This window comes from Triturus cristatus, chromosome 4_1 (assembly GCF_964204655.1).
Source record: "Triturus cristatus chromosome 4_1, aTriCri1.1, whole genome shotgun sequence".
NCBI classification, from domain to species: Eukaryota; Metazoa; Chordata; class Amphibia; order Caudata; family Salamandridae; genus Triturus; species Triturus cristatus.
Window position 1 is genome coordinate 56,248,244 of NC_140585.1, and position 19,277 is coordinate 56,267,520.

At 43.2% G+C, this 19,277-nt stretch overlaps 1 pseudogene across 1 annotated transcript; it reads right to left on the minus strand.

The window, feature by feature from the left end:
- Positions 1–1,409: 1,409 nt before the first annotated feature.
- On the minus strand, positions 1,410–17,426 carry LOC146839481 (uncharacterized; annotated as a pseudogene). The gene is made up of 2 exons (XR_014981084.1): positions 17,227–17,426; positions 1,410–3,714 (listed from the first exon to the last, which is right to left on the minus strand). The product of XR_014981084.1 is annotated as an uncharacterized LOC146839481 (transcript).
- Between the last annotated feature and the right edge of the window lie 1,851 nt (positions 17,427–19,277).

Consider the following 19,277-nt stretch of genomic DNA (forward strand, 5'->3'; position numbering starts at 1 on the left):
GATTTTTAGTTATGTATCATTAATACAGATTTATAAAGTATTGGGTTTCAAATGTATTATGCCACTAATGGCCGTACAAACCACTTGTTCCTAAATTTAATTTGTTCAGTTTAGAACTTGTTGCTGTTAACGTGAAAGTAATGTGAGTTTGACCCTGGAGCAAACCCCTGTAGTGTGTTATGTATAAGGATGGGTGTGCTGAAGAGCAGTCTTGTTGCTGTTCCTCACTGGCTGTGTGGTGGTGGTGGTGATGATGATGATGGTCGGCAGCAGGAAAAACTTCCCAGACTCAGCACTTTGTTAAAATGACCTCGGTGGAAAGCATTAGTTTTTACTATCTTTGGCTACTGAAGATGTATCCTTTCTTCTGATGTGCATATTATATTGGTGAACTCCTTCAATTAAGCAAGGCTGGGCCATAAGAACACTGTGTATTTGGCTGTTTAAGCAACACAAAAGCACCTTACAGTTGATTCAGAATCCTACGATCTATCTTATTTGTGGTCTGAGGACATCCCAACGGCATCACAAAGATTCAATGTTTGCTCATGAGGCAGCACGTACTTTTATGTCCATTCATTCACCGGCAGTTTATAAAACAAGTGTTTCTTTTTACTTGTAAACACAAACCTCAATATCATTTATGTGAAAAATCTGTATCATTTGTGTTCCTTTACTTCTGAATCCAGATGTATTTTCCAGTGCCAAGGTTCAAGAAATGTAAAGCAGGGAGTCGATAGTTCTGGACTCTAAGAGCTGGAATTCTTTACTGCTCAAGATTCAATCTTTACCTAACCATCAAGCTTTCAGAAACCTATTCAGAACTAAACTTTTCAACAGCTCTCTCTCCGATCCATAATTCTGCCATCATACACTGATTCTGTCCTTTCAGCAGTTAGGAGTTGGTTGGGTGATTCTTTGTAAATAAGACACGTCTAAAATATATTCATATACAATTAATCTCACCGTGAATCATTTACATAGTCAGTGGTGAGCCAGCAAATTTCCCAAGAGTCCACCTTGATATTGGACACCGCTGAGGAAGTGCCACTATGGTGGGTGCTTTTACATATGCATGTGATGATCGAAATGAGCATCATTTTTTCCCACGTCAGGGCTTCGGAGGTAAATGTTGTGCACTGCAGGTATTAACTCTCAGAGTTACAGGTCACACTTTCCTACTTTAACTTCTTGTGCCTTTGGACGCTGTTCTCTAGCAGCTGTCATTGAACCAGTTCTTGCACAAAATGGCCAAACACCAAAACCAGCTACAAATATTCTCCAGTCTGTGCTTGTTAAACTTATTTAAGTGTGTTGTTTTTATAGGTGTTATCACTAATCCCTGTAGTTAGCTGAAAATCCTTTCTGCAACTACTTCCAAATCCACTGCAATGGTATGGTTTCTCCCCTGTATGTGTTTGCTGATGTCTTCATAGAATTGATAATCGACTAAAGCACTTCACACACTCACTGCACTTGAATGGCTTTTCTCCAGTGTGTATTCTCTGATGATTCCTTAATTTTGAAGATTCGTTATAACTACCTCCACATTCGCTACAATGGAATGGTTTCTCCCCTGTGTGTGATCGCTGATGTATTTTGAGTTGTGATAAATAACTGAAGCTCTTCACACATTCACTGCAATGGTACGGTTTTTCCCCCGTGTGTGTTCGCTGGTGGCGCCGGAGGGTTGATAAACGACTGAAGTTCTTCACACATTCACTGCAATGGTAAGGTTTATCCACTGTGTGTGTTCGCTGATGTCCTCGTAGGTGTGATAACTGACTGAATCTCTTCACACATTCACTGCACTTGAATGGCTTTTCTCCTGTGTGTGTTCGGTGATGTATCCTGAGAGTTGAGGAATGACTAAAAGAACTTCCACATTCATTGCAATGGTATGGCTTTTCCCCAGTGTGTGTTCGCTGGTGACTTCGCAGGATTGATAATTGACTGAAGCTCTTCACACATTCACTGCACTGGAATGGCTTTTCTCCAGTGTGTGTTCGCTGATGATTCCTTAATTTTGAAGATTCCTTAAAACTACTTCCACATTCGCTACAATGGAATGGTTTCTCCCCTGTGTGTGATCGCTGATGTATTTTGAGGTGTGATAACTGACTGAAGTCCTTCACACATTCACTGCAATGGTACGGTTTTTCCCCAGTGTGTGTTTGCTGATGTCTTCGCAGGATTGATAATTGACTGAAGCTCTTCACACATTCACTGCACTGGAATGGCTTTTCTCCAGTGTGTATTCGCTGATCAATCCTTAATTTTGAAGATTCCTTAAAACTACTTCCACATTCGCTACAATGGAATGGTTTCTCCCCTGTGTGTGATCGCTGATGTATTTTGAGGTGTGATAACTGACTAAAGTTCTTCACACATTCATTGCATTTGCATGATGCTTCTCCTGTGTGTGTTTGTTGATGGCTCTTTGGTAGTGATGACAAACTAAAGCTCTTGCTGCATGTGTTTGATTCTTCTTTCTTGGTTAGTGTCTCTGGGTCGGGTTTATAATTGTCTGCTTCCCATGACTGTGTTTCCTGAAGAGCTAACATGGTTGATAAAGCACTTGTGTTATTCTCACATTCTCTGTATGTGTGTGGTATGTTGGATGCTTGATTTCAGATTTCACAACGAAATACAAGACTCACCAACAACATATATTATAATTGTGGCAAGTAAAGCTTATTTGTAGGTGGTTATGTCTTTAGATTGTATAATGGTTTTGCATGTTTATGGGTAAAGATTAGTCTTCCTTCAGGTCGATGCAAATTGGGACAGTCTGTTGTAGATCAACGACTCTCTCTTTCCTTTATTCTTCAGATGTCTGGCTCCACTCCATTGTGCTTTTCTCTTGCTCCTGTGGTTTAGCCAGAAATAGTTTACAATATAACCAGCGCACTGAATGGTGCGCTGGTTCTTTCTTGGTTAGTGTCTCTGGGTCGGGTTTATAATTGTCTGCTTCCCATGATTGTGTTTCCTGAAGAGCTAACATGGTTGATAAAGCACTTGTGTTATTCTCACATTCTCTGTATGTGTGTGGTATGTTGGATGCTTGATTTCAGATTTCACAACGAAATACAAGACTCACCAACAACATATATTATAATTGTGGCAAGTAAAGCTTATTTGTAGGTGGTTATGTCTTTAGATTGTATAATGGTTTTGCATGTTTATGGGTAAAGATTAGTCTTCCTTCAGGTCGATGCAAATTGGGACAGTCTGTTGTAGATCAACGACTCTCTCTTTCCTTTATTCTTCAGATGTCTGGCTCCACTCCATTGTGCTTTTCTCTTGCTCCTGTGGTTTAGCCAGAAATAGTTTACAATATAACCAGCGCACTGAATGGTGGTCTGCCATCATTACAGGAAACAGAGCAATGATGTATCCACCTCACACCGATCCAATGATCAAAGCTTTGAGACTTGTTTATACAGGCAGTAGTTAGTTATTGTTGTTGTGTTATATTTCTAGAGGTCATTTCTTCGTCTTGTGGTGTGGAGGTGCACAGCTCAGGTTCTTACATCCACTGAATTGCTCTTGACTGCTTCTTCCAGGATCTATCAGTTTATGTTCAGGTTCCTCAGTCTCTGACTGTGCAGCTCTTTACCTGAATATTGGAGCTCATTTTTTCTGACGGCTTTTTGGAGATTTACACGATTATTGTCATTATTCATAATCATTTGTGCATTCAAGGCTGGTTTCCTGTTGGATGTAAAGAGATTTATCACTAAATGGAAATGTAAGAGAATGTAAATACACAATATTTAAATATTTGTAAAAGACATCTCTTCTTTACCATTTTTTAAAGTAACCAAGAGACATTTCACCATACACAGATATTTAACTAAATGTTCTATTGAACATGCCACATCGTAATTCAGAAAAGGAGGTGATTTACCAGTGTTTACAGAGTAATTTAGTAAAGAAAGGGCACTCACGGAGCACCCATTCGCTAGAGGTATAGCTTTAGGAAGACGCACATGGTCAAGATTTCATTTAACAGGGCTCGAAAAATCTGAAAAATGGTACTAGTCCTGCAGGTCTAGTACCTTAAAAAATCTCATCGACCTAACAGTAACCTACTTGACCTCCGTCTCTGAAAGCGTAGCAAAAGTGACAAGATAACAAGATTTAAAGGCATCTTTATTGCTCATTTACTTTGTGAGCAATAAAAAGGCCTTTAAATCTTGTTATGTTGTCACATTTGCTCCGTTTTCAAAGACGGAGGACAAAAGTTAGTAGGTTTTCCTACTCGCCAGAAAGGGAGAATGGGACATAAAAGTAGCTCGAACACATAAAATTTACCTCGCAAATGCGAGCGGTCGAGTGTATTTGTCGAGCCCTGTTTAAACAAGAAGACATTGTGGAAAAAGAGATGAATCAGGATATGCTGCTTCAGTTTTACGAAGTGTATAATAACGGTAACTCTTCAGGAAGTGTATGACAAAGGAAACTCTTCACGATGTAATAAAGGTAACACTTCAGGAAGTATATAACAAATGCAGCTCCATTCACACTGTTCTTGACAATACTTTCCTGTTCACACAGGATCAGCTGAAGTTCCAACTCCTATCTTTACTTTTCTGTTTGTTAAGTTATCTTTGCACTTACCTGGGGTTGGTACAATCATTTGTGGGAAGATTGCAGCATTTATAATAGAGATTTAATCACTGCCAGTGATATACCTTCGATATACCTGCTGCCAAGAAGTGTGTGCTTTTTGTCTTTTTCTACCTTACCATGGTATCTGACTTAATGTCTTACGTTTGCTTTAACTCGTCTAAGAAGCGGTCAGACGGACGCGCGCTGCTCCCGGAAGACATACAACTATTTTGTCATCACTGAATATTTAGTCAAGGCTCCCAACATGTGACTCCAACCAGCTGCTGGATGTCAATTGAGCCCATAGAGATCCTCTGAGCAACAGTGCCATTGCAGTTAGGAAGAACTCTCCTGATTGCGGTACTACTACTGAACTTGAACATTAGTGAAGTTTAACCTTGGAATTGATTCACGCCTCCAAATTCCTGATCTCATTCATTGAAGAGTCTGCTTTGTGGCTGTCCACTCCTCCGTTCACAGTCCTGAGGAAGACCTGCTCTGATGCATACCAGTGCGCGCTGCTTCCAGGGTCGAAACGTCGACATCTAACATATGTCCACACAGTTCTCTTGATCATGATTTGATTCATCAATGGGTCTCGCATTCCATGTGTAAAATCATATAGGACAATACTTGAAAGATTTTTTTTCTTCCTTTTTTCATGTCACCAATGTATTTGTCATGTATATAGTGTACTGTTCATTTCACTATTCACTATATGTCACTCTCTCATGACAGTCACTCATTGTCTTCCTGCAATTTAATTTGTATTTGTGACAGCCAGCGGTATTCAATACCCTTTACAATATATGATTAAATCTATTTCTCGTGTTGGTGTGTTCGTTTCTTTGTATGTGCTTTAAATACTCTTTGGTTCGGTAAAGTAAATATATTACTCTAAGCAATTGTATAAACCCGATAGAACCATTTGTTCTATTTAATTCCGTTTGCTGCGAGCATGATACTCTGTGGGTGGTTGGGGCGTTGGCAGAGTGGGACAAGATGTCCGTTGCTTGAGGGTGAATGCAGCATTTAAACCTTTGGGCATTTCTTAAATTCAGCTTTACCTTATTCCGTGTTCATCACTTTCCATACTCCTGTCACGTGGGTGCTAGAGTCATTGTCGACATCTTTTAGTTAGCATGAGCCCGGTAGCCATGATGCTGCTTTTGCGCACAACACTACATGCCTTTATTTTTACGAAACTCTGTTCATGCCTTTCACATGAGAACTCTCTGCTGTGCTTGTTCTCTGTCTGTTCCTGGAGTTTAGTCTGAACATTGTGAGCAAGGTCGATAAACACAGACTCTTGTTATTCTGTTCTGGCCAGGCCCTAGCATCTTAGACAAAACATACCAAGGCATCTGTTCTTGCTGGAAGCTTGTACTTTGATATTATGGGGATACACGTTTGGGTGACACACACTTGGAAAGGGACCTTTCCAGGGAGAAGAGCAACATGCACCTGTGATGTAGAAATGCGATCTATGGCATGAGGTATGGGGTCTGCTGACAAAGCCCAGAAATCTTCTATTATATAATAATACTTCTGCTTACAAAGGGGAGGGTGGTTAGGCCTTATAGTCCTTTATCCACAGTCTTTATAACATGACATCTCCCCTTATGATACATTGCCTTGCTGCAATGCTAACTGTATTGATATTATACATGTTGCTGCTGGTTGTGGCACGTATACTGCATTTTTGAGCACGTTAGTCTGATCTTATTGTGGACAAGTACGAGAATGTGAGAGAAAAGGTGTGTCTTGTTACCGTGATTCCGGAGAGATACAGGAGTGTTGTGTTCTTGGTTGTCTTATCATTGGTTCCTCCGTTTGTGAGTAGGAGAGCGAGTGAGACACTATAGCTAGTCAGACCTGGGCTCGTGGGCACTAAGGTGGTAGGAAGGCTTAGCCCCTATACACCGAGGTCCCATAATCCTGCGCATGGTTCTGTGTATGTGCAGAAACCCTGCAACACTCCCTTATGTCTGTGTGCTCGCTCAGCAAGGTTCACTGACAACTAAAGCAGGGGAGTGACTTGATGCACACAGCAGACATCAGCCATGGTTGACAGTACAAGGATCACAAGCATCAACAAAGAAGCTTGCCCGGGACATACAAATGGAGGAAGTGCACAGGTAGCTCCTTATGAGGTACAAATAGAGGAGGTGAACACGTAGCACACATTCCTTTTTGTGTCTGTTTCAGGCCTTCACTGGGCTGGGTATTGGTGTACACCGTCTTTTATTTCCGCAGCTGATAAGGGCACTTAGTGCATGGGTGCTACCACTTTGACCCTTTACAAGCGGGGGTGGGGTGAAGAGCCTTAGAAAGCAAAACACCTGGAGGTTGCCTGCCTTGGGGAGGAGATGAGGGTCCAGGTGTCAGAAGATATCACAGAGGCAGAGAAGCAAAATCGTCAGTCTGTTTGCAGAAAAGTAAAGGATTTTGAATCTTTATAAGGTTAGGAGGCATAGAATTACATAGGGTCGGAGCTAGGACATGGAAGGAGTAACCTCCTGTTCTGGCTCTGCTGTGGCGAGGGATGTGGATGCACTGACAGAGAATAGTATTCTGAGGGCATTGAAAATTGCATCTAAGCAGCTAGGTTGTGTGCTCCTTGCTTGCATAGGATTTTGTGAGAGATGCATAGGGCTTTGAACTTTGAGCGCTTTCCAATAGGTAGCCAATGGAGCTTGCTCAAAAGTTGGGAAGCAGAGCTGAATTGGTTCAGAATAGATATCTTTGAGCCCAAATAGAGACCACAATATTCACTTCACCTGCAGAGCCATTAATTTGGGGAACAAAAGTGACAACAGATCGTGTACAGGTAGGTTGAATGACACTCTACTGACGCAATGCCAAGACCCCTGGAAATCAGAGACAGGCTGGTACATATGGATAGAAGATAAGAAGAAACTCAGTGTAGTCAGGTAGCTGTCAGTGTATTCCTTGTGTTTTAGGGGGAAAGGGACAATGCCCGTAGGGGGGGGGGGGGGGGGGGGGGGACAGCAAAATGCAAGAGTATAACCTATAATAATGATATCCAGTGGGGCACCTCCACCATGATGAACTAATACTGGTAATGCAGCGCCCACGCCTACAGCCAGCTCGTCCCAGACTGGAGAGGGGTCTGCTCACTGGTCACCCTCTACACGGCAACATTGGTCATACCCGGAGTAATATTTCTGCACTGCATCACCATCCCATCAGCAAAGGCACCCCGCTTCTACACCAAGTACGCAGAAGATGGTCAGCTGGGTACTTTGGTTTGGACAGATTCAAGACATTTCTGAAGAGTTCTGGCTCTTCACCGATGCGCAAATATGTGTAGGAGGTTCAACCCGCTTCTTCATCGTGCAAACCAAGGCCTACACTCGGTGGCTGCAGATCACCAGGTGGGAACTGCTGAAAATGATGAACACCACTGAAGATGGCCTCAACAGAATGAAAAAATGCACACCATCTTACTCCCGGTGATGCAGCACCGGTATGTGTTGGACTTAATGAACACAATGGAAGGGTGTGTATGCGCCAAGATAGGTACAACCTGCTGTACCTTCATCCCCATGAAAAACCTATACAAAGGCTCACTGTCAACCTACAGCAGGTCATGATTAAAGAAGGTGGTGCCCCAAACATAGAATTGTTCACAGGTTTGTTTATGGATCGCAGACTTATGCAAAGCCTTGTTACCAGTGGTTGTAATCTTGCTCTTGCTGTGCTGCAACCTAAAACTAATATGTGCCTGTGTGAAGAAGGCTACCCAGAAAGCAGGGGGAATACGCCTGATTAGGACAGCCAATGCCAGGGGAAACGCTCGTACCACAAGCCAGAAAGAGGAACCGTCCATGCTCAAGACACTCAAATAGATGGGGGAATGTTAGCTTCGGATTAATTTATAGAAAGATCCCGCTCTTAGGAGTCCAGCACACCACAGAACAACTGTTGCCTGCGCTACCTAAATTCACCATAAAACACTTGTTACGGTTTCAGAGTGACACTTTATCCGATCAACGTAACACAGCCCCCTCTGTTCACCGCTAGCACTTCATGTGATGGAGACACCAGGGGCCAGATGTACTACCATGAAAATTTGTGACTCGCGAATTGCGCTCGATTGGAAGTTGCAATTTGAGAGTCGGTAAACGCCATGTACAAAAGTGTCTGAGACACTGTTAGCGATTCCCAATGGGGTCACAAATTTCATGCTCCATGAATATTCATGAGGCACTTGCAAATTGCAACCCCATTGGGAATGGCTGGCCCTCCCAAGGATGGTGGCCTGCTCGGTTCAGCAGACCTCCATGTCTGGGACTGATTGAAAATAAAGCAGCCTTTTTTTTTAAAGCAGTCTGTTTTTGTTTCATTTTTTTAAGGGCAGGTGGTGGTCCCTGGGATCCCTAAAAATATGTACCTGTGCAGTTGCAAACGGGACCTCTTCCCTTCATTTTTTAAAGGCAGGTTGTGGACCCTAGGACCCCTAAAAAATATTTCCCCCTGCATTTGCAACGGGGACCCTTTCCCGTTTGTGAATGGGTTACCACCCTTTTGAAGAGGGTGGTAAATTACAAGTGTTTTGCAACCGCAATTGTGGTCACAAAACATTCTTACATAGGATAGCGAGTCGCTATTAGGAAGGGACCCCCTTGGAACGGCCCTTCCTAATAAAGAGTCTCAAATCCTATTTAGTGAGTCGCAAAAAATTATGACTCGCTACATAGGGTATGTACATGGCCCTATTGTATCTTGCATGCGCAAAGGGGTCGCAAATCCGTTTGCGCATGCAAAATAGGGTCGCCCACCTGGCCCGAGATATGGAACAAGTCTCAACACACCTGGGAGATTGCAGCAGTAAATCTCATATGGCCCCAGGATGTAATACCTAAAGAAACAAGTCAGATGCACACACTCATAAACACAAATAAATGCACAGCACAGAGCCTGCATTCCGGCTAAGGACGATTCCAGAGCAGCCAGTCAGTTGCACTCATCAAATAAAGCCCAAACAATGCCTAGCAGTAAGCGAGATAATACACACAACACACCCAGCCACCTGGACCACCTCAGAATGTGACTTTCAGTTGGTATTTATGGTCCCTTCTATCAGAGGGAATCAAACATGTAAAGACACAATTTATGATCCACTGTACCAGTATTTCCTGCCCAAAGGGGGACAAGCTTCACTTTATTGCACCGGGCGTACAGAATAAAGCATGCCATGTACCTAATGCAAAGGGAATTTCAGCACGCAGCTGTAGGAGATGTGGCTGATGTTCCTGGCCATTATTGTTTAATTAAATGTAAACTGTTCCTGATTGCCAAGCCTCGCTGTTCTCATTTTTGATAATCAGAACCTGCTTCAACATAGCAATGGTTACAACATTCCACATTATCTGCAGTTACGGATCATCTATATTTCCTTTCTGATGACATGGGTTTACAAGAGTTCTTGTTGGGTCCTAGGTCACCACATTCCAAAAGATTCATATACACCACTTACAATGAACTGTGGAAACCGTTGAACGCTTAAGATAAATTGACAGGATTAATTTGGAAACTGCATTGGCTGTTGTGGACAATGCCTTGACAGCATGGTCAAATCACATATATTCTTTAAATATTATTGTATCTTATGCATTCTATGTTACACTTAATGACACGCCTCTCTTACAGCATGGACAAAGTCAACTGAGAACGATTCTGCCATTGATTGGAAATAGCAGGTTTTAAAATCAAACCGTTGGCCTTAGAAATGTCTAAACACAACAGAATTGTTTTTGCTTTAAAATTTAACACACACACAAAGACTGATGCAAAAAAAGATAAAGGCTAACCATTCTACACAGGCTGGCTTTGTGATACATCTTAGTCAGGTATGGCAGTTTAGGCTAACCCAAGGTATCTGGCAAAGGGTAGGTCTGTTTCCATGTTTCCCTTGGGGAGTAATAAAGTGGTCATGTTCGTGGTTGCTGATACCATCTGGCACCCTAGTGAGTTTAGGGGGTTCAGATCGGGCACTGTGAGCTAGTTAGGAACCAGGCCAACAATTCCTGATGATACTCGTGAACCAAGTTCCCATATTTTGACGTTTATGTTGTGCAGAATACACAGTCCTACTTAATTTGTAGGAACCGTAGAACATTCAAATCGGTAGGACGCAGGCAAAAAGGAATTGGGTTTCAAGTCAGTACAAAAGGAAAAGAACATCCTTTCAAGCTCAAAGGGATAACTTGCAACAGGGGTCCCACTGAGGGTGCATTCAGTAAAGAACTGTCAGGTGACAGACGTGTCCCATCAGCATCCATTATAGTGAGTTGTTAACTTGGGTAATGGGCCCCTGTTGGACTCAATCTAGCAGCAATCACCATTTTGGAAGGGGACACGGATGTTCCTAGGTGCATCCATTCAAATATCATGGGGTCTGTGTTGTTAGTTATCCTCCAAGGGAGGAAGGTCATTACCCTGAAGGATGCAGGTGCAGACAGGACTATAGTTGGAAGGGAGTATCCAGAGCACGAGGAGATTCTCTCTAGTGCCGGATGGCACAGGCTGGCTATCCAGTGGGGATGACATGGAGTGCCCATTGCCCGAGATGAGGTAGAAATTAATGTCACATCTACAACGGCCAATGAAGGTTGAGCGAGAAGCAAGGTGTATTGATGTGATTAACCCTGGTTAAGTACTGTTGTGTCCCCAAACACAATTTAACACCACAGGACACAGTAGCTTAGTCTTCAGTATTTATTCGTGGGAACAACGAGCCACCGCTCCACTCGCGACAGAAGAGAGGCACCAACTGTCTTTCTTAGAACTCCCCGCATCCCAACACCATGACAACACATGGGGTTCTGTATAGAACCTTAAACAAGCATATCTAGGTACAACATATTACCTCCTTTGGTTAAAAACAACCAAATTAAAAGCATACAATAAAAATAAACGAAGAAACAATAATTAACAAAAGTCAGAATGCCTGAACATGGAAATACAAGAAAAATATCCAGTATAGAACAATTAATGCAGATGAGATAACATAGAAATTTTGAAAAGTTCATCGTAAACTCCAAGGAACTCGTCTAACACGAATAGACCTCCTTGGCACATGACTTGTCATAATGGTTTCAGAAGCATTACCTGAAGGTACATTAGTTGGTCCAGAATGAGAATTACCTGCAGAAACATTAGTTAGTCCAGAAGGCAAAACAACATCACCCTGGTGCCATTACAATTATGTACAGTAGAGTGAACTTTCACAACTTTTCCCGCATTCCACCAATGCCCACCACGTACCATAATGGCACCACCACAAACTTTCTCGACAAAGACAGGTTCACCAAAGGACATACCACCTTTTGTGACAAAATTAGTGTTTCTGACCCGAACCATGTCCCCAGGACGCAAATTGACTGCCTTGGCTGACTTCTTTTGATCATACCTGTCGGACATCTTCTGCGCAACTTCGACTCGAGATTCTAAAGCAACATGATCCACCCAACATGAAACTTTGTCACAAACAGTTCTTAAAAGCCAAGCTGGATAAAGAGCAGAAGTGGGTACTCTACCTTTGAGTGAAACAAAGGGTGCAACTATTGTGAGAGAATGTGGCGTTGTGCGATAACACCACAACATGGATCTGACAGCACCCTCCACATCAAAACAATTATGTTTAGTCCACTTAATGCATTCCACCACAACCCTGTTCATCCTTTAAACCAGACCGTTGGTTTGCGGATGTCCAACCGAACTTCTTAGATGTTTCACGCCAGATTCATTCAAAAACACGCTCATTTCCTGATTGACAAACTGCACACCATTATCAGAAACTAGAGCCTCTGGAAACCCTTCTCTTATAAAGATCTATTTAAGGAAAAGAATAGCATTGCTTGCTGTGGGAGAAGCACAAAACTTGACTTCAGGCCACTTGCTGTGAAAATCCATTAACACAAACGCAAAGCGTAAGTTGGAGGGAAGAAAATTGAACGGACCCACCAAATCAATCCCCACCTTAAGCCATGGCTTTATAGGAAAAGAGATGAGCTGAAGAGGAGATCTGGGAATGTTGTATTCTGGGGTGTCTTATCACTTGTTTCTCTGTGAGTGAGTAGGTGAGCAAGTGAGACACTATAGCTAGTAGGTCCTGGGCTTATGGGTACTCAGGTGGTAGGATGACTCAGTCCCTACTCACTAAGAACCCATAATCCTACGCATAGCTCTGTTCTTGGGCAGAATCCCTGCAACAGGGCCCTCTCTAAATTGTGTCCTGTCTGACATCCTACCCTGGGAGGCTTGATCAGTATCTTTAGTTGGGTCACAACCCTGCCCCTTGGAATGCAGGTGCCAATTCTACCCCTTCTTAACCAACCCAAGAAGGCCCCTCAAAGTCAGAGTTCTGCAATTTCTTTTGTGCCCCTAGATTATGGCTGTATTATTCGGAATGCACAAATGTTACTGTCCCCCCAGAACCCAGCTGTGAATTGGAGACCGTCAGATAGGCACATAGAGCCACGAGCACAGAAATGCCCACTTTCTCAAAGAGGTATTTCCAACATTGTAATGTCGGATCTACTCGCTCCACCGGAGAGGGTTAGCTATTTTGAATTCATCAATATCAAACACTATACTGCCACACTTCTGCATGCAAGAAATCCAGCTTCTGCGCCTTTCCACAGAACCCTCACAACAATCCAATGCGGGAAACATGCCCTACTGGACCGAACACACCACCTGGTGCCATTCATTACCAGTGCATGTAGCACAAACGCACACATGCCCTACCTCTTCCCGACACCGCACCCTGTCACTAGGAAGTACTCCGATATAGCAAGAGAATTGCAGAACCTTTCCAAGTAGCCTTTTAAATCCCAAGCCAAGTAACAGTAACCTACACACACAGACCCCGTCATGGCAAACCTGTGGCACGTTTAAAGAGCTACCTCCGTGGGTGGCACAACCAGTGCAGCAGGCCCATGGAGGAGCCTTTGAGTTACATGTTCTAGATATATATCTCACCTATAGACAAAGTATTTACAGCTAACTCAATTCAGCCAATCATGTCTACACTAATCGCCAGTATGTATATGACGGGCAGAGCATTTTGGCACTAAATGGCAGTGTCAAAAGGGCTCAAAATCCTAAGTCTAGCACATAGATCAGCGGAAAACCGGAAGGGAGAAAAGCAAAAAAAAGTCCAGGAAATGCACCATAGAAGGCGCCATTTCCAACAGAACTTATTAGGACTGGTATGTAGGATACAAAATTACAGATCTGTGCAGTATGTGTATTAACCTACGTGGAAGCTTACATTTGGCAATGAACCAACGTGATATGCTGAACTCATAAGCTGCTCCAGTAACATCAGAGCCTCGAGTGAGCAAATCAGGTTTGCCGAAAGGGAGTAGCCTTGACGAAGTTAGTAGACGTGCTCTGCCCAACATCTCGTAAGCGATTTGTCATCTCGTTTTAGACAGTATTCTAACTTCCGAGAATTTCTCATTTATTAACGTGCCTTCAGGGTTTGACTACAGGCGTCCCTTCAACTCCTCGAAGGTCTCATGAGGCCCAGTGAAGGTCTCTGATCATGTATGTAATTAACCTCAATCACCACGGTAACATGACAATGTGCTTGCAATTTATGCTTTTTAAATGTTTATATGTTTGTAATGTCTTGTTAGTCCAATTATCACAGCATTTTCCCACTTTATACGCACTGTTTTGGTGTATTTTCACCACAGTGAATCACCAATGATTTTTAACCCATTGTAGACCAGAAGGTCGAGCCATTTTTTTAACCTTTTTCTTTCTCTTCGTACCTCTGCAAGACTTTTGAGATTTTAAGCAAACCAATTAGGTGCTGTATATATTTTTTTCCTTATTTTTATCACTTTAACTGTGCTGATAGCAACATCAGGAGTGGGAGCATCATTTCTCCTTTGAGGTCCTGACGAAAAGCCTTGGGGTAGGGCCTGAAACTAGTCGACCAACCAGGGAAACAGTAGGTAGTCACGCCTCAAGCATTTCCCGCTTGTCCCCAGATTTCTGTAACTCATTTAGGGGTAGAAAAAAAAATTGTTTTTGTCACACTATTTGATATTTTTAACGTTCACTTCCAAAACCCACTCCATCTTCATAACAAGACCACATAGGTGTATAGGTGTACAGGGACACCCTTATTTTTCTATTAAGTGCTCCCGTGAATTTGTAGGTAGCAGCATGCCCCATCCATAGAGGGCAGGGATGGACCATGATGACGCATGCCACCGAGGGGAGACCTGGGGAAGGGGTGAGGGTTATTTGAAAGAAAACGTTTCTTCTTTCTTTACAGTCCTAGCAAGGAGTGCGCTTTCCTTCTGCAATACAAGGGACTCTCTTTCTGGTTATTTGACAAGTTTCATGGAGGACGAGTCCCTATCTCTCCTACCTTTACTCTCCCCCTTGTGATTTGACATTAACCTATTTATACAGGAGGACGGTTGGAACCTAGGACCTCCTAGCTATCTCACTAGAGTTAAAATTGGTAACACGCAGGAAAATACACTGATTCCTCCATTTGGTTCATTTACACCGTTTGTTGATTGGGAATAAATCCCAGATCCACAGCTCTAAAGTTGGTTCAATTATTGGTGCCACTAAACAGCACATTACACCTATAACTCTTGAAGACTCACATTCAATTCACACTTAAATCACATTTTTAGCTCACAACATAATTAAACTTTTGGAAATTTCCACATAATGTTCATTACATTTCTTTTCCTGCCCTTATTTAAGAAATCTCAGTCCCACCCCTACTAACGTATTTCTTTCACATTTTGATCAATATCTATTAACTACTTTACTCCACCCTTCGTGTTTTTCTGTCTGTGTCACTCTTATTTCTCTATTCTGGCCTCTTCTAGCATTTTCTGCTTGTTCATCTTGTTCTCCCCTTACTGCTGAAGTGACAAGCAGAGCAGAATGGAATACTTCATATAGACTCCTATATCATAGTACAATCCTCATCAACACACAGCTGACGAGAGAGTACAGTAACCCTTTGCAGCATTATCATACAAGTAGCCTTGGGTGCTTTTGTCACTCACACATTTGGAGGTTGTGCTGAAGTCTCACTCAAACCTGCCTAATTCTACCAAACTATGGGGAAGAACTTCACACGTGACTTTGCTCAGACGTCTACAGTGTGCCGAGAAGTACCTGACTATTCTGCACAGCGCAGTCCCTCTTACATCTAGTGATCCTAAAGATTTCTGTACAGAGAGGAAAGGCCAATAAGAGTGACTGACAGTCGCCAACATCTGCTAAGACAGACACCCTTTAAAAAGACACACTGTAGACGTGTCTCATAACAACACACACACACACACAAACACACACAGCCTGCAAAGACAACGCTACCCTGTTCACATGAACACACATAAAACCTGCAGAGATTAATCAAAAACACAGACACATACTGCTTGGAAGGCCTCCTACCTGGCAGACCCAAGGTCAATGCACATACACACAATCCCTGCAGCAGACACACAAAATCTGCAGCAGATAATGCTATAAGCCAACCTATGCCGCTGGAAACTATTGCAGTGACTGAAGTTTTACTTAGACTGAGATAGGAAAACAGGGGCAAAGGGGCACGGGCAGCAGGGAAGCCTTGACAGTAAACTGCCTGGGGGACATGCTTCTGACACAGGGGTACAGGTGGGCAAGTCAACAAACAGCGAGAGCCGAGCAAAGAATGTGCACAGATTTCTCACAGAGCGCTAAGATGCAGTGCAATGTGAACAGATTTTTCACAGTGCAGTAAGATGCAGTGCAGTGGCACAAATTCCTCAGTACAGTAAGATGCATTGTAGTGACACAGATTCCTCATAGTGCAGTAAATGCAGTGTACATAGATCTGTCACAGTGCATTAAGATGCAGTGCAGCGTGCACAGATTCCTCATAGTGCAGTAAGATGTAGTGCACAGATTCCTCACAGTGCAGTAAGATGCAGTGCAGCATGCACAGATTTTTCACAGTGCAGTATATGGCAGTGTAGTGCATAGATTCCTCATAGTGCAGTAAGGTGCACTGCAGCATGTACAGATTCCTCATAGTGTAGTGAGATGCACTGCAGCGTGTACAGATTCCTCACAATATAGTAAGATGAAGTGCAGGGACACAGATTTCTCATAGTGCAGTAAAATGCAGTGCAGTACACTGATTCCTCACAGTGCTGGAAGTTCAGTGCAGTGGTCCAGATTCTTCAGTGCAGTGACACAGATCCCTCATAGTGCAGTAAGATGCACTGCTGTGTGTACAAATTCCTCATAGTTCAGTAAAATGCAGTGCAGCATGCACAGATTTCTGATAGTGCAGTACAATGCAGTGCAGCAGGCACAGATTTCTGAGTAAGATGCAAAGCACCGTGCACAGATCTTAATACAAATAATGACCACAAACACCCACAGGGCCAGAAGAAAAGCCTCCGTCCTCTCCCACTCTTCTTCTCCCTCCTCTCTCCCCCTGTCCCCTCCCACCCCCCCAAAGAAGAGCCCGGCTCCTGATAGAGAATTTCTCCAGGATTATACCGTCTATTTCTACAAACACAGCAGAAGGTGCTGACAATCTCCTACCTGAGCAGAAACCTGTACCGACATTTCCAAGCTCTCTCCTTCTCCTAGGGTGGAGGTGGGGCAGGTGCACATCTGGGGTCTGGGAGGGCTGTGAGGGTCTGGAGATGAAGATAATTGGACAGAAAGACAGGGCGTCCTTTGCCCTCTGCGGCAGGCTGGACACAGACGAAGAGGCCGGAAGTGATGTCAGCATCTGCTGCTGGTGCTGTCTCTGCCGGTGCTGACCTGGAACAGGAAACCCTTCTCCCTTTCATACAATGTGCCCAAGGATTAATCTCAGCAGGCGAGGAGCGCCCTCTACTGGCCACTAACAGAACCTCCATTTCCAGGCTCCAGGAGAGAATACATTTCACACGAACAAACATTTTGTGGCAGGAAAGACCTTTGATTTTAGATGCCACAGATATGGATGTTTTTAAGACACACACAGTCCTCGTACAGGGTCTCACTCTCGGTTGCTGCTGTAGAAAAGTATTTACAGCTTCAATTCACATGAGCATCTTCAAAACACTGATGAGGAGGACTAAAGAGTATTTACAGGAAGTTGTCAACTGGAAGCGAGACTTTGTATTTCATTAAATATATGGGAACATGTGTTAGTGGTGCAATTAAACTGGAATGCTTATTTCTTTTTCATTTTATTTTTTAAACACTTTATCGGGTTTTTCAAATGCACAGCAGGGTATACAGTAACGTAAATAGAGAAAAATACCATGAAGTTTTATTCACCAGATCAAATTCAGTTTGGCATAAGGCATGCTTTAATGCGGAAATTAAAAGAACAGCCTGGAGGATTCATTACGGCAGTGCCAACACGTAAGTGTATTGTTTTGTTTGTGTTTGCTGGCTCTGCCTACAGCCCGTACACACTTTTCATTGATGACTAGACATGTGGCAGACGTTGGGCTCTGCAGGTGACAAGGCCAGGGTTTTTCAGGCCAGCTCAAGTCACTGTTCTTTCATTTCACCGCTGCGCCTCCTTATCTCTCTTCCCAGACCTATGGCAGCAGGAGACAGCTCAGCGCCAGCCTCTGGCGCCTCTCCACCCCCATCCTGCAGGCTTGAGCAGAGCCCACTGTGACTCTGCTGTGCTTTTCATGCTGTCACCTCAGGTAGGGTTGACCCCTTTCCACAAGATAATTACCGACCAGTTGTTGTTGTTTTAAGAGTCTGAAAGGCCTGGGTGTGACACCAAATAGGACTTTAAACAAAATCAAATATATACATTTGTAACATCACTTTTATGCCTTAGTTTTCTCTTCATTATTAATCAGGGTGTCGTACTCCGTACTCCTAGGTGCATCAGGGTACTCAATATGTCCTTGTGCTGTAAGGACACCGGTCTTAAGCTATTCTTCGCTCTCCTTACACACTTCACAATCCACAACACATGCCATGATCTGATCATCCATACAGGGTCACCAAAAGTTCTCCCTTACCCGTTTTTTGTCATAGTTTGCCCTAAGTGCCCCTCAAGATAATGTTTTTGCACCTCAAACCCTCAGGTGGAACAAACTTGTCATTTCTCATTAGAACTTTTGTGTCACTCGTTGTTAGTTCACCCAGAATCTTAACAAATGGTCTCACAGAAGGACCAACCATGCTCTCCCTACGCTCGCCATGCACTACCATTTGTTCCACACTCTTCAAGACCACGCCCGATCCATGCAGGAACGCCCACGGCATTAAGCGGGCCAGGTCCTGCCGGTGCTCACCGGCAGTTCTAAAAAGCAGGTACTAAGATGGTTCCCTATCGGGCTCTCCATTTTTTACCTTACCCGCAAGGTGAAAAAAATATCTTAACTCTGCAGCAGGGCCACCCTTCACATCCTTTGATATAACTTCAAAGAGACTCGTTTTAGTTCTTTCACAATCTCATTTCAGAACGGAAGTATTTTCAGTACTATATACAACAAAGCCATAGTTGTTGCTTAATTATCTTCGGCAAATAACAACCAATGACAAAGCCAATAGTCCTAGTTTGTTGTAGGTGTAATCTTACGTGGTGTATTATATGTGTGAATGCAATGACAGAAGCAGCATCATTTTTG